The sequence below is a fragment of the Symphalangus syndactylus genome, chromosome 1, assembly GCF_028878055.3.
Source record: "Symphalangus syndactylus isolate Jambi chromosome 1, NHGRI_mSymSyn1-v2.1_pri, whole genome shotgun sequence".
Taxonomy (NCBI): Eukaryota; Metazoa; Chordata; class Mammalia; order Primates; family Hylobatidae; genus Symphalangus; species Symphalangus syndactylus.
In genome coordinates this window covers 93,928,447-93,942,768 of record NC_072423.2, presented here as the reverse complement: position 1 = coordinate 93,942,768, position 14,322 = coordinate 93,928,447, and positions in this window count along the sequence as shown.

Below are 14,322 nucleotides of genomic sequence, written 5' to 3'. Positions count from 1 at the left end.
GAGACCAGCCTGGCCAATATGGTGAAACCCTGTCTCTACTAAAAATACAACAATTAGCTGGGCGTGGTGGTGCACGCCTGTAATCCCAGCTACTTGGGAGGCTGAGGCAGGAGAGTCCCTTGACCCCGGGAGGCGGAGGTTGCAGTGAGCCAAGATCATGCTACAGCACTCTAGCCTGGCGACAGAGAGACTCTGTCTCCAAAAACAAACAAAAAAAGCACATTGTAATAAAAACATTAGATTCATTTAAGTATATATTTTAAATGCACTCCCATGTTTATTGCACTACTATTCACAATAGCCAAAATATGAGATCAACCTAAGTGTCCATCAATGGATAAATGGGTAAAGAAAATGTGGTACATATACACAATGGAATATTGTTCAGCCGTAAAAGGAACAAAATTCTGTCATTCTCAACAACATGGATGAAACTGGATAAAAGTACATATTATTTGTTTATTTATTTATTTATTTTTTGAGAGGTGGGTCTCATTCTGTTGCCCAGGCTGGAGTGCAGTGGCACGATCTCAGCTCACTGCAACCTCCGCCTCCCAGGTTCAAGCGATTCTCCTGCCTCAGCCTCCTGAGTAGCTGGGATTACAGGCATGTGCCAACACACCTGGCTAATTTTTTTGTATTTTTACAGAAACAGGGTTTCACCATGTTGACCAGGCTGGTCTCCAACTCCTGACCTCAGGTGATCTGCCTGCCTTGGCCTCCCAAAGTGCTGTGATTACAGGCATGTGCCACCACGCTCGGCCTAAAAGTACATTTTTTCGACAAAAATTATGACATGCAAACAAAAAGGAAAGTCTGGTCCATCCACAGGAAAAGAAAAAGCAGCCATAGACGTTGCTTTTGAACAGGCCCAGATATTGGACTTAGCACACAATGCCTTCACAGCGCCATTATAAATATGTTCACAGAAAAGTGACAAGAGGAAATAAGTAAAAAAACAAATACATTATTCTAAGAGTTTTATAGTTTTAGTTCTTACATTTTAGGTCTATGATCTATTTTGAGATTGGTTGGATTGTGTTTTTTGCATAGTGTGAGGTAGGTGGCTAACTTCATTCTTTTGCCTGTGGATATCCAGTTGTCCTACTATTCTTTCCCCATTAAAAGGTCTTGGCACCCTTATAGAAAATCCTTTAACCAGAAATGCATAGGTTTGGCCGGGCGCGGTGGCTCATGCCTGTAATCCCAGCACTTTGGGAGGCCGAGGCGGGCAAATCACGAGGTCAGGAGATCGAGACCATCCTGGCTAACACAGTGAAACCCCGTCTCTACTAAAAATACAAAAAAATTAGCTGGGCATGGTGGCGGGCACCTGTAGTCCCAGCTACTCGGGAGGCTGAGGCAGGAGAATGGCATGAACCCAGGAGGCAGAGCTTCCAGTGAGCGGAGATGGTGGCACTGCACTCCAGCCTGAGCAACAGAGCGAGACTCCGTCTCAAAAAAAAAAAAAAAAAAGAAAAGAAAAAAAGAAATGTATAGGTTTATTTCTGGACTCTCAATTCTATTCTATTCATCTGTTTGTCTATCATGCCAGTAGCACATAGTCTTAATTATTGTAGCTTTGTAGTAAGTTTAAAATTGGAGGCCACGCGTGGTGGTTCACGCCTGTAATTCCAGCACTTTAGGAGGCTGAGGCAGGCACTTGAGGTCAGGCATTTGAGCCTGGCCAACATGGTGAAAGCCCATCTCTACAACAAATACAAAAATCAGCTGGGTGTGTTGGCACACACCTGTAATCCCCGCTTCTTGGGAGGCTGAGGCAGGAGAATCTCTTGAACCCAGGAGGCAGAGGCTGCAGTGAACGGAGATCACGCCACTGCACTCCAGCCTGGGTGACAGAGTGAGGCTCTATCTCAAATAAAGAAAAAATAAATAAATAAAATAAGGAAATGTGAAGGCTGTCAGACTGAAGACCCTGATGATGTTACAGTTCAAGTTCAAAGGCCTCTGCTAGCAGAATTCTCTCTTGCTTGGAGGAGGTCTTTTTTTTTTTTTCTTTTCTTTTTTGACACGGAGTCTTGCTCTGTCGCCAGGCTGGAGTGCAGTGGTGCAATCTCAGCTCACTGCAACCTTCGACTCCCAGGTTCAAGCGGTTCTCCTGCTTCAGCCTCCAGAGTAGCTGGGATTACAGGTACGCGCCACCATGCCCAGCTAATTTTTGTATTTTTTTAGTAGAGACGGGGTTTCACTGTGTTGGCCAGGATGGTCTGGATCTCCTGACCTCATGATCTGCCCGCCTTGGCCTCCCAAAGTGCTGGGATTACAGGCGTGATCCACCGCGCCCGGCTGAGGTCAGTCATTTGTTCTATTCAGAACCTCAATTGATTGAACAGGGTCCTCCAACATTATGAAAGGCAATCTGCTTTACTTAAAGTTGACCAATTTAAATGTCACTCTTATCCAAAACCGCCATCACCAAAGCATCCAGAATAATGTTTGACCACAAATGTGGGCACTGTGGCCCAGCCAAATAAACACATAAAATTAATCATCAAAATAACTTACGATTTTCACCACTGAATAATATCCTATTGTATGGATACACCATAGTTTTATTATCCATTCTTCTATTGAAGGGCATTTTGGTTGCTTCCTGTTTGGGGAGAGTATGAAAAAGCTATTATACATATTTGTGCAGGGGTTTGGAGGTAGACGTAAGTTTTCAACTCAGTTAGATAAATACCTATGAATTTTCAACTCAATTGGGTAAATATCTACAATCTAGTAATTGCTAGATCATATGGTTATAATCTATTTCACTTCGTATGAAGCTGCCAAACCGTCTTGCAAAGTGATTATACAATTTTGCATTTTCACCAGCAACGAATGAAGGTTGCTGTTGCTCCACATCCTCATCAGCCCTTGGTGTTGCCAGTATTTTGCATTTTAACTGTTTTGATAGATGTGCAGTGGTACCTCACTGTTGCTTTAATTTGCAATTCCCTAATGGCATATGACATTGAGCATCTTTTCATATGCTTTCTCATTTTTATTTCATATTTCTCCAAATACTTCTCTGCCTTCCTCTCTCTCTTCATACCTTCTGTTACTCCAACAGCCAACAGCCACGTAAATGAGCCGCCTGGGAAGGGGATCTTCCAGCCCCACACAAGCCCTCAGAAGACAGTAGCCCTGGCCAGAGACAAAAGGCAAACACCCTGGAAGATTGATCGTGTGTCTCCTTGGATGATATTGGAACTGTTGATAACATCCAGCCCAGGAGTTTACCTGAAGGCTGAACCAGGTGACGTCAGACAGATAAAACTCTTGTTTTGTAAATCGGGAAAATTCTCATTCATACCCTTACTGTTGTGTGGAGTGAAAACATATGAAGATATGAATTTGGAAGAGCTGGAGGATCATGTAGGCGAATTTAATGAGGAGGATGAACATGCCATTGAAATGTACAGACAGCAGAGACCGGCTGAGTGGAAAGCAACTAAACTGAATAATAAATTTGGAGAAGTTTTGGTGATCTCAGGAAAGGATTATGTTCAAGAAGTTACCTACCGGCCGGGCACAGTGGCTCACACCTGTAATCCTAGCATTTTAGGAAGCTGAGGCAGGTGGATCACCTGAGGTCAGGAGTTCGAGACTAGCCTGGCCAACATGGCAAAATCCCGTCTCTACTAAAAATACAAAAATTAGACGGGCATGGTGGCTCATGCCTGTAAGCCCAGCTACTCGGGAGGCTGAAGCAGGAGAATCACTTGAACCCGGGAGGCGGAGGTTGCGGTGAGCTGAGATCACGCCGTCGCACTGCAGCCTGGGCAACAAGAGCAAAACTCCGTCTCAAAACAAACAAACAAACAAAAAATTAGCCAGGCGTGGTGGTGCTCGCCTGTAAACCTAGCTACTGGGGAAGCTGAGGCATGAGAATTGCTTGAACCTGGGAGGCAGAGGTTGCAGTGAGCCGAGATTGCACCACTGCACTCCAGCCTGGGTAACAGAGCGAGACTCAGTCAAAAAAAAAAAAATTCCATTCTGCAATAAAAGGAATCTAGACTCTTTGGAGAAATAGTTCAGTTCAGGGCTGGGGCAGAGATAACACAAGATGAGTCTGGAACATCATGCAGTGACAGAAAGTAAGGAAGTACTCACAAAGTCATGGGGACACTTCAAAAGGACACAAGAGTCAACTTGAAGGAGCTCCCAAGGGCCAAATCTGGGATAATTTGAGCAACAAAATAAGTAAGGATAGCAATAAATTATTACTCATAGGATAAAATAACTATCCATGAGTTTATACTGATATACGTAAATAACTGAGAGAGAAGTGATAACTCCTCTGTACAGTAGAATTCCAATAAATAAATGTAGAAGTGATGGAAATAGAAAATCACCACTAGACAAACACCGCAGTAATAGTTGTTGCAGGCGCCAGTCATTCATTGGTGGATGCTAAAACTGGTGGGTGAAAGTATGATGCGAAAGAAGATATTTGCATACACTCAAGGTGCACCTCACAATGTTTACTAATCACAAAGGGTGCTATAGTTTGAATGTTTATGTTTCTGTCCCCTCCAAAATTCATGTTGAAACTAATTGCCAATGTGATAGTATCAAGATATGGGGCCTTTTTTTTTTTTTTTTTTTTGAGACAGGGTCTTGCTCTGTCATCCAGGCTGGAGTGAAGTGGAGCAATCTCGGCTTACTGCAACCTCCGCATTCCAGGATCAAGAGATCCTCCCATCTCAGCCTCCCAAGTAGCTAGGACTACAGGCGCATGCCACCATGCACGGCTAATGGGATAAACCTCTTATAAAAGAGGCTTCATGCATTGTTCTGCCCCTTTTTTTGCCCTTCTGTTCCTCTGCTTTGTGAGGACACAGAGTTTGTCCCCTTTGGAGGATGCAGCAACAAGGTGCCATCGTAGAAGCAGAGAGCAGCCCTCACCAGAAACCAAACATGCCGGCACCTTGATCATGGACCTCCAGCCTCCAGAACTATGACAAATAAGTTTCTATTGCTGCTGGGAGCAGTGGCTCACGCCTGTAATCCCAGCACTTTGGGAGGCTGAGGCGGGCGGTTTATGAGGTCAGGAGTTCAAGAGCAGACTGGCCAACATGGTGAAACCCCGTCTCTACTAAAAATACAAAAATTAGCCGGGTGTGGTGGCACGTGCCTGTAATCCCAGCTACTTGGGAGGCTGAGGCAGGAGAATCGCTTGAACCTGGGAGGTGGAGATTGCAGTGAGCTGAAATTGTGCCATTGCACTCCAGCCTGGGCAACAAGAGCAAAACTCCATCTCAAAAAAAAAAAAAAAAAAAAAAAGCTTCTATTGTTTATAAATGACTCAACCTTGGGTATTTTGTTATAGCAGCAGAAACAGACCAAAATAAAGGGGAAAAGAGTAAATTGACAGTGGAGAAGCCTGGGAGACACCACATGATCAAAGTTAGTATCACCAGTATTATAAGGCATGTTAACATCATGTGCCATGTACTATGAGGCTCTGAGAAGGGCACATTTCACTGCTCTAGTACGCTTGTCGAAAATGAATAACTTCAGACTGAACATTACAAACATCACATAAACACAAAATAATTAAGGGATGTTCCATGAAATAATTGGCTGGTACTCTTCAAAAGTGTCAAATTCATGGAAGAAGAAGAAACCAGAGGCCGGGTGCAGGGGCTGACGCCTCTAATCCCAGGAGTTTGGGAGGGCAAGGCAGGCGGATCGCTTGAATTCAGGAGTTTGAGACCAGCCCGGACTCCTGGACAACATGGCGAAACCCCATCTCTACAAAAAATTAAAAAATTAGCCAAGTGTGGTGGCACGTGCCTGTAGTTCCAGTTACTTGGGAGGCTGAGGTAGGAGGATCGCCTGAGCCCAGGGAGGTTGAGGCTGCAGTGAGCTGTGATCAGGCCACTGCACTCCAGGCTGGGCGACAGAGTGAGACCCTGTCTCAGAAAAATGAAAGAAAGAAACCTGAGAAGTTGTCCCAGAGTGGAAGAGACTAAGGAGACACGATGCCTGTGGCAGACAGCCTCCAAGGTGGCCCCTGAATCAGCCTGGGGTTCATGTAATTGGGTTGACCTGTACACCAATAGGATATGGTGGAAACACTGCAGTGTGGTTTCTCAGGCTAGGCCATCAAAAACTTTGCAGCTTCCTTACTTTCTCTGAGAAATCTGTTACGTTCTCTGGGAAAAGCCAGCTTCCTGTCATAAGGCCATTTAGGCAACACTGTGGAGAAGCCCGCCTGGCAAGACACTGAAGCTCCTGCTGCTGTGCGGGGCACCATTTTGCATTTTTTTTTTTTTTTTTTTTTGAGACAGAGTCTCTGCTGCCCTGGCTGGAGTGCAGTGGCACAATCTCAGCCCACTGTAACCTCCACCTCCCAGGTGCAAGCAATTTTCCTGCCTCAGCCTCCTCAGTAGCTGGGATTACAGGTGTGCACCACCACGCCTGGATAACTTTTGTATTTTTAGCAGAAACAGGGTTTCACAATGTTGGCCGGGCTGATCTCAAACTCCTGGCCTCAAGTGATCTGCCCACTTAGGCCTCCAGAAGTGCTGGAATTTCAGGCGTGAACCACTGCACCCAGCCTTGGGGCACCATCTTGAAAGCAGATCTAGTCCTAGTGAAGCCTTCAGATGACCCCAGCTGGGCTGGCCTCATGACTGCTACCTAGTCAGAGACCCTGACAGACCCAGCTAAGCAGCTCCCAAATTCCCGATCCTCAGAAACCAGGAGATAAGAAATGTTTGTTGTTTGAAGCTACTACATTTTGGGGTAATTGTTACACAAGAATGAATGACCAATAGAGCAATTACACAAAATCCAGAATCTTGGATTGGAATCTAGACCAGGAAAAGGACATTAGTGGGACCACTGACACAATTAAAATAAGGTCTGGGCCAGGCACAGTGGCTCACCCCTGTAATCCCAGCACTTTGGGAGGCTGAGGCGGGTGGATTACCTGAGGTCAGGAGTTTGAGACCAGCCTGACCAATATGGTGAAACCCCATCTCTACTAAACATACAAAAAAATTAGCTGGTGTGGTGGCATGCGCCTGTAGTCCCAGCAACTTGGGAGGCTGAGACAGGAGAATTCCTTGAACCCGGGAGGCGGAGGTTGCAGTGAGCCGAGATCACGCCACTGCACTCCAGCCTGGGCAACAGAGCAGGACTCTGTCTCAAAATAAATAAATAAGTGAATAAATAAATAAATAAATAAATAAGGTCTGTAACGTTAGCTAATAATATTATATCAATTCTTAATTTCCTGGCTTCAATAACTGTCCTATGGTTGTGTAAGATGTTAGCATTAAGAGAAGTGTGGTGGAAACCATACAGGAACTCTCTGCACTGTTTTTGCAACTTTTTATTAAGCCTAAACTTATTTCAAAATAAATAGCTTTTAAAAAAAGAATGGCAAAATATACCTAATGAAAGTAGAAGGAATTAAATAATAAAGATGAGAACAGAAATTAACAAAATTGAAAACACAATGGAATTAGAAAAGTCAAAATTTGGTTCTTTGATAAAACCAATAAAACTGACAAACCTCTGGCAAGATTGATTCCGAATAATTTTTAAAAGAGAAAGCACAAATTAATAGTAACAAGAATGAAAAAGGATATATAACTCCTTTTTAGATGTTAGATAATAAAAATATGAGGATATCATGAACAACTTTATGCCAACTTTTTTTTTTTTTTTTTTTGAGACAGAGTCTTGCTCTGTTGCCCAGGCTGGAGTGCAGTGGCGCAATCTCGGCTCACTGCAAGCGCCGCCTCCCGGGTTCCAGCCATTCTCCTGCCTCAGCCTCCCGAGTAGCTGGGACTACAGGCGCACACCACCACACCCGGCATTTTTTTGTATTTTATTTTTAGTGGAGACGGGGTTTCACTGTGTTAGCCAGGATGGTCTGGATCTCCTGACCTCATGATCCGCCCACCTCAGCCTCCCAAAGTGCTGGGATTACAAGGGTGAGCCACCATGCCCGGCCTGCCAACTTTTATAGTTATATTTTATGTAAGGAATACATATTAATTTAATACAAGTCAAACACCCCTAATCTGAAAATCTAAAATCTAAACTGCTCCAAAATCCAAACTTTTTAAACACTGATATGACATATATAAAATTACATTCAGGCAGGCCAGGCGCAGTGGCTCACGCCTGTAATCCCAGCACTTTGGGAGGCCAAGGCGGGCAGATCACGAGGTCAGGAGATCGAGACCATCCTGGATAACACGGTGAAACCCTGTGTCTACTAAAAATACAAAAAAATAGCCAGGCGTGGTGGCAGGCGCCTGTAGTCCCAGCTACTCGGGAGGCTGAGGCAGGAGAATCGCGTGAACCTGGGAGGTGGAGTTTGCAGTGAGCCGAGATCGTGCCACTGCACTCCAGCCTGGGTGACAGAGCGAGACGCTGTCTCAAAAAAAAAAAAAAAATTACCTTCAGGCTATGTGTATAAGGTGTATATGAAACATAAATGAATTTTGTGTTTAGACTTGGGTTCGTTCCCAAGAAATCTCATTATATACGCAAGTATTCAAAAAAAAAGTCTGAAACATATTTGATCCCAAGCATTTCAGATGAGGGATACTCAACCTGTATATTCAAAAAGTTTGTAGAAAAATTGAATTAAAAGATAAAAATAAAAAAATATAGGCCGGGCGCGGTGGCTCATGCCTGTAATCCCAGCACTTTGAGAAGCCGAGGCAGGTGGATCACAAGGTCAGGAGTTCAAGACCAGCCTGACCAAGATGGTGAAACCCCATGTCTACTAAAAATATAAAAATTAGCTGGGCACAGTGGCAGGCGCCTGTAATCCCAGCTACTCAGAAGGCTGAGGCAGGGGAATCGCTTGAACTCAGAGGACAGAGGTTGCAGTGAGCTGAGATTGCACCACTGCACTCCAGCCTGGGTGACAGAGTGAGACTCCATCTCAAATAAATAAATAAATAAATAAATAAAAATAAAATAAAAATAAAAATAAAAAAATATAAACTTTGATTCTCAACATAACCTCCAACAAGATTAAGACACTTTTGTAAGCAATGGTATCATTGGGTCCATCTCTTTAGAAATGAGGATCCTGGGAATTTAACCATGTCAACACAGTTTTTTTTATATTAACTAAAGAAAAATGGGTGCCCTCGGCTGGGCATGGTGGGTCACACCTGTAATCCCAGCACTTTGGAAGGCCAAGGGGGAGGATCACTTGAGGTCAGAAGTTCAAGACCAGCCTGGCCAACATGGTGAAACCCCATCTCTACTAAAAATACAAAATATTAGCTGGGTGTGGTGGCGTGTGCCTGTAGTCCCAGCTATTCAGGAGGCTGAGGCAGGAGAATCACCTGAATTGGGGAGGCAGAGGTTGCAGTGAGCCAAGATCGTGCCACTGCATTCCAGCATGGGTGACACAGCGAGGCTCCATCTCAGAAAAAAAAAGAAAAATAGGTGCCCTTTAAAGATTTTTTTTTTCTGAGCCAGGAGTGGTGGCTCACGCCTGTGATCCCAGCACTTTAGGAGGCCAAGGCGGGCAGATCACTAGGTCAGGAGATCCAGACCATCACGGCTAACACGGTGAAACCCTGTCTCTACTAAAAACTACAAAAAATTAGCCGGGCGTGGTGGCAGACGACTGTAGTCCCAGCTACTCGGGAGGCTGAGGCAGGAGAATGGCATGAACTCAGGAGGTGGAGGTTGCAGTGAGCCGAGATCATGCCGCTGCACTCCAGCCTGGGTGACAGAGCTAGACTCCGTCTCCAAAAAAAAAAAGAAAAAGAAAAAATAATAAGTCATAAGGAGCCAAATCCAGACTGTAAGGCAGATGCCTAATGATTTCCTATTGAAACTCTCACAAAATTTACCTTATTTGGTGAGAGGAATAATCAGGAGCACTGTCACGGTGGAGGACTCTCTGGTGAAGCTTTCCTGGGGGTTTCTCTGAGAAAGCTTTGGCTACTCCAAACACTCTCATAATAAGCAGATGTTGTCATTCTTTGTCTACCCAGAAAGTCAACAAGCAGAATGTTTTGAGCATCCCCATAAACTGATGCCATCACCTTTGCTCTTGACTGGTCTGCTTTTGAGTTGAATGGACCACTTCCATCTCTTGGTAGCCATTCCTTTAATTGTGCCTTGTCTTCAGGATCCTACTGCGAAAGCCATGTTTCATCTGTTACAATTCTTCAAAGAAATGTTTCAGGATCTTGATCCCGCTTGTTTAAAATTTCCATTCAAAGCTCTGCTCTTGCCTGCAACTGATTTGGATGCAATGGTTTTGGCATCCATTGAGTGGAAAGTTTGCTTCACTTAAATTTTTCAGTCAGAATTGTATAATTAAGGTGGCTTAGTGTTGGCTATCATTTCTGCTGTTAATCATTGGTCCTCTTCAATTAGGGCACCAATAAGATTTTTTCCTCACAAATTGTTGCGGATGATCTGTTGCTGCACACTTCATCTTCAACATCATCTTATCCCTTCTTAAAATAAAGTGCCTACTTGTAAACTGTTGATTTCTTTGGAGCATTATCTCCATAAACTTCATAAAGCATCAGCGATCTCTTCATCCTTCCACCCATGCTTCACCATAAATTTCATCTTTGTTCTTGCTTCAGTTTTAACATAATTCATGTTCTTTCCATGGGGACTATTTTAAAACTGATGTCTTATCCTTCTTAGTGTCTCAAACTAGATCCTGTTCAGACATTTAAAATTTTTTTTTTATTTTTTATATTTCTCTTTTTTTTTTTTTTTTTTTTGAGACTGAGTCTTGCTCTGTCGCCAGGCTGGAGTGCAGTGGCGCGATCTCGGCTTGCTGCAACCTCCGCCTCCCAAGTTCAAGTGATTCTCCTGCCTCAGCCTTCTGAGTAGCTGAGACTACAGATGTGTGCCACCATGCCCAGCTAATTTTTGTATTTTTAGTAGAGACGGGGTTTCACCATGTTGGCCAGGATGGTCTTGATCTCTTGATCTCATGATCTGCCTGCCTCGGCCTACCAAAGTGCTGGGATTACAGGCATGAGCCACCGCGCCTAGCCCCTTTTTTTTTTTTGAGATGGAATCTCACTCTGTTGCCCAAGCTGGAGTGCAGTAGTGCGTGCGATCTCGACTCACTGTAGCCTGGTCGACAAGATTGAGACTCTAACTCAAAAAACAAAAACCAAATAACAAAGTGCATGATGAGGATTTGGCAGGGTTAGTGGGCAGGCTAGAAGCAGATCATACAGAAACCAAATGTCCCCTCAGAAAGGCCTTTGTCAGATTAGCAAGCCCACACTGGTCACTGAGCATCTGTCCCAGCCTCCTCCCAGCTGGCTGCCTGGACAATAGAGGCTGGAACGGTTTAAAAAAAAAAAAAAAAAAGCAGCATGAGTTCCAGATATTCCTTCCAGTTTCTTTCTTTTTTTTTTTTTTTTTTTAAGACGGAGTTTCACCCTTGTTGCCCAGGCTGGAGTGCAATGGCACAATCTCAGCTCACAACTTCTGCCTCCCATGTTCAAGTGATTCTTCTGCCTCAGCCTCCTGAGTAGCTGGGATTACAGTTGTGAGCCACCATATCTGGTTAATTTTTGTATTTTTAGTAGAGATAGGGTGTCACCATGTTGGCTAGGCTGGTCTCAAACTCCAGACCTCAGGTGATCCACCCACCTTGGCCCCCCAAACGGCTGGGATTACAGGCATGAGCCACTGCACCTGACCCAGGCATTAAAAAAATTTTTTTTGGCCAGGCATGGTGGCTCACGCCTGTAATCTCAGCACTTTGGGAGGCCGAGGCAGGTGGATCACGAGGTCAGGAGATCGAGACCATCCTGGCTAACATGGTGAAACCCCGTCTCTACTAAAAATATAAAAAATTAGCCAGACGTGGTGGCGGGGCCTGTAGTCCCAGCTACTCGGGAGGCTGAGGCAGGAGAATCCGGAAGGCGGAGCTTGCAGTGGGCCGAGATCACACCACTGCACTCCAGCCTGGGCGACAGAGTGAGACTCCATCTCAAAAAGAAAAAAAAAAAAATTTAATTTGTAATAGAGACAGGATCTCACTTTGTCCACCAGGCTGGTCTTGAACTCCTGGGCTTAAGTGATCCTTCCACCTTGGCCTCTCAAACTGTTGGGATTACAGGCATGAGCCACCACACCCAGCCCCAGACATGTTATAACAAGTCAGTATGAGTTTATTTTGGTACCAAAAAATTTTGAAATTCATGCATTGTTTTTTCATAAGATGCATTTTCCATGAACTTTTTGAAGAGCCCTTTTATATTTAGATGTATATAAAAATGAACAAGACCTTATAGAAAAATATAGTGTACCAAAACTAAAACAAATAGAAATAGAAACCCTGATTAGTCCTATAACATTAAACAAATTGAATAAGTAGACAAAGTCTTACCACAGAGAAAACTCCAGGCCTATATGGCTCCACCAGTAAGATTAACCAAACATTGAAAAAACAAATAATTCTATCTTGTATAAATTCTTCCAGAGTATTGAAAAAAAGAAGGACCTCCCCTCCACATGTCATAAGGGTAGTGTTCTTGACATGAAAACGTTATGGAGACTTCATGAGAAAGAAATACTGCAGGCTCATAAACACAGATGGAAAAATCCTAAGCAAATTATTAGCAAAATGAATCTGGTAATATATAGGAAGAGAACACAGTGTGCCCAAGCTGGATTTATTCTAAAAATACAAGGTTAGAGATGAGAAAATTGATGAATCTGATTTGCCCCCTTAACAGATTACAGGAGAAAATTGAACAATCTCAAGGACTGCAGAGAGTACATCCTGCCATGTGCAGTGAACTGGACCCCACAAGTGCATATCACACCATGTAGTAGGGGGCTTGAGGCAAGGAGCAGCAGGAGAGGCAGTGGCGGCGCAGAAAGTCTTTTGGGCCAGTTGTTGAGACAGCATCTAGAGTTTGGGAGCCTTATCTGGAATGTGTCAGCTTTGCTCTAAATAAATAAAAATTACCCCACACTTTGTGGTTTAAATGAAAAAAACAATTTACTATCTCACAGTTTCTGTAGATCAGAAATGTGGGAGCATTAACTTGGAGGTTCTGCCTCACAGTCTCTCATGAAGTTTGCATGCAAGATTCTGGCCAGGGCTACCATCTTCTGAGGGTTTGTGTGGGGCTGGAAGATCGCTTTCCCTGGTAGCTCACTTACATGGCTGTTGGCTGGGAGGCCTCAGTTCCTCACCATGTGAACCGGTCTACAGGGCTGCTGAGTGTCTCATGACATGGCAGCTGGCTTCCTCCAGAGCAAGAGATCCAAGAGACAGTGCAGACAGGAATCCAAAGTGTGTCTGTGCCAGCTCTCCTAGGTCTCTCACCATCACTTTCATTGATTCTATTCTTTAGAAGTGAGTCACTAAGTCCAGTTTACATTCGGGGGAGGGGAGCGAGGCTCCGTGTCTTGAAAGGAGGAGTATCAGGCAGGGCACGGTGGCTCACACCTGTAATCCCAGCACTTTGGGAGGCCAAGGCGGGCAGATCATGAGGTCAGGAGTTCAAGACCAGCCTGACCAACATGGTGAAACCCCATCTCTACTAAAAATACAAAAATCAGCCAAGCGTGGTGGCACGCACCTGTAATCCTAGCTACTCAGGAGGCTGAGGCAGGAGAATCACTTGAATCCGGGAGGCAGAGGTTGCAGTGAGCCAAGATTGCGCCACTGCACTCCAGCCTGGGCGACAGAGCGAGACTCTGTCTAAAAAAAAAAAGAAAGAAAGAAAGGAGGAGCATCTAGAATGCATGGGCATTCCTAAAACCACCTCACCTGGGAGTCTCAAGTCCTGGTTGAACCATCCTACTTGATGCCTGTACTGGAAGAAGAGGAAATCAGATAGCCAGAGGATTGTTTCACTTTCAACTCAGCTACAAAACTCCTTGGCCATTCATGTTTTCTGGCAATCGCACTGCAGATGTCTAGAAACTTCGCATTTCCACTTTTTTTCTTACAAAAATGTCATTCAGAATCACATTTCCACTTTCTGAAGTAACTAATCACACCCTCTCCTCTCTCTGCAAAGCTCCAGCATGCCTTCTTTCCCTTTTTCTTTTTCTTTCTTTGCTTTGAGACAGGGTTTCACTGTCACCAAGGCTGTTTAGTGCAGTGGCTCGATCTCTGCTCACTGCAATCTCTGCCTCCTGGGCTCAAGCCATCCTCCCACCTCAGCCTCCTGAATAACTTGGACCACAGGTGCGTGCCACCAAGCCCAGCTAATTTTTTGTAGAGACAGGGTTTCGCCATGTTGCCCAGGCTGGTCTTGAACTCCTGGGCTCAAGCAATCTACCCCGCTTGGCCTCCCAAAATGCTGGGATTAA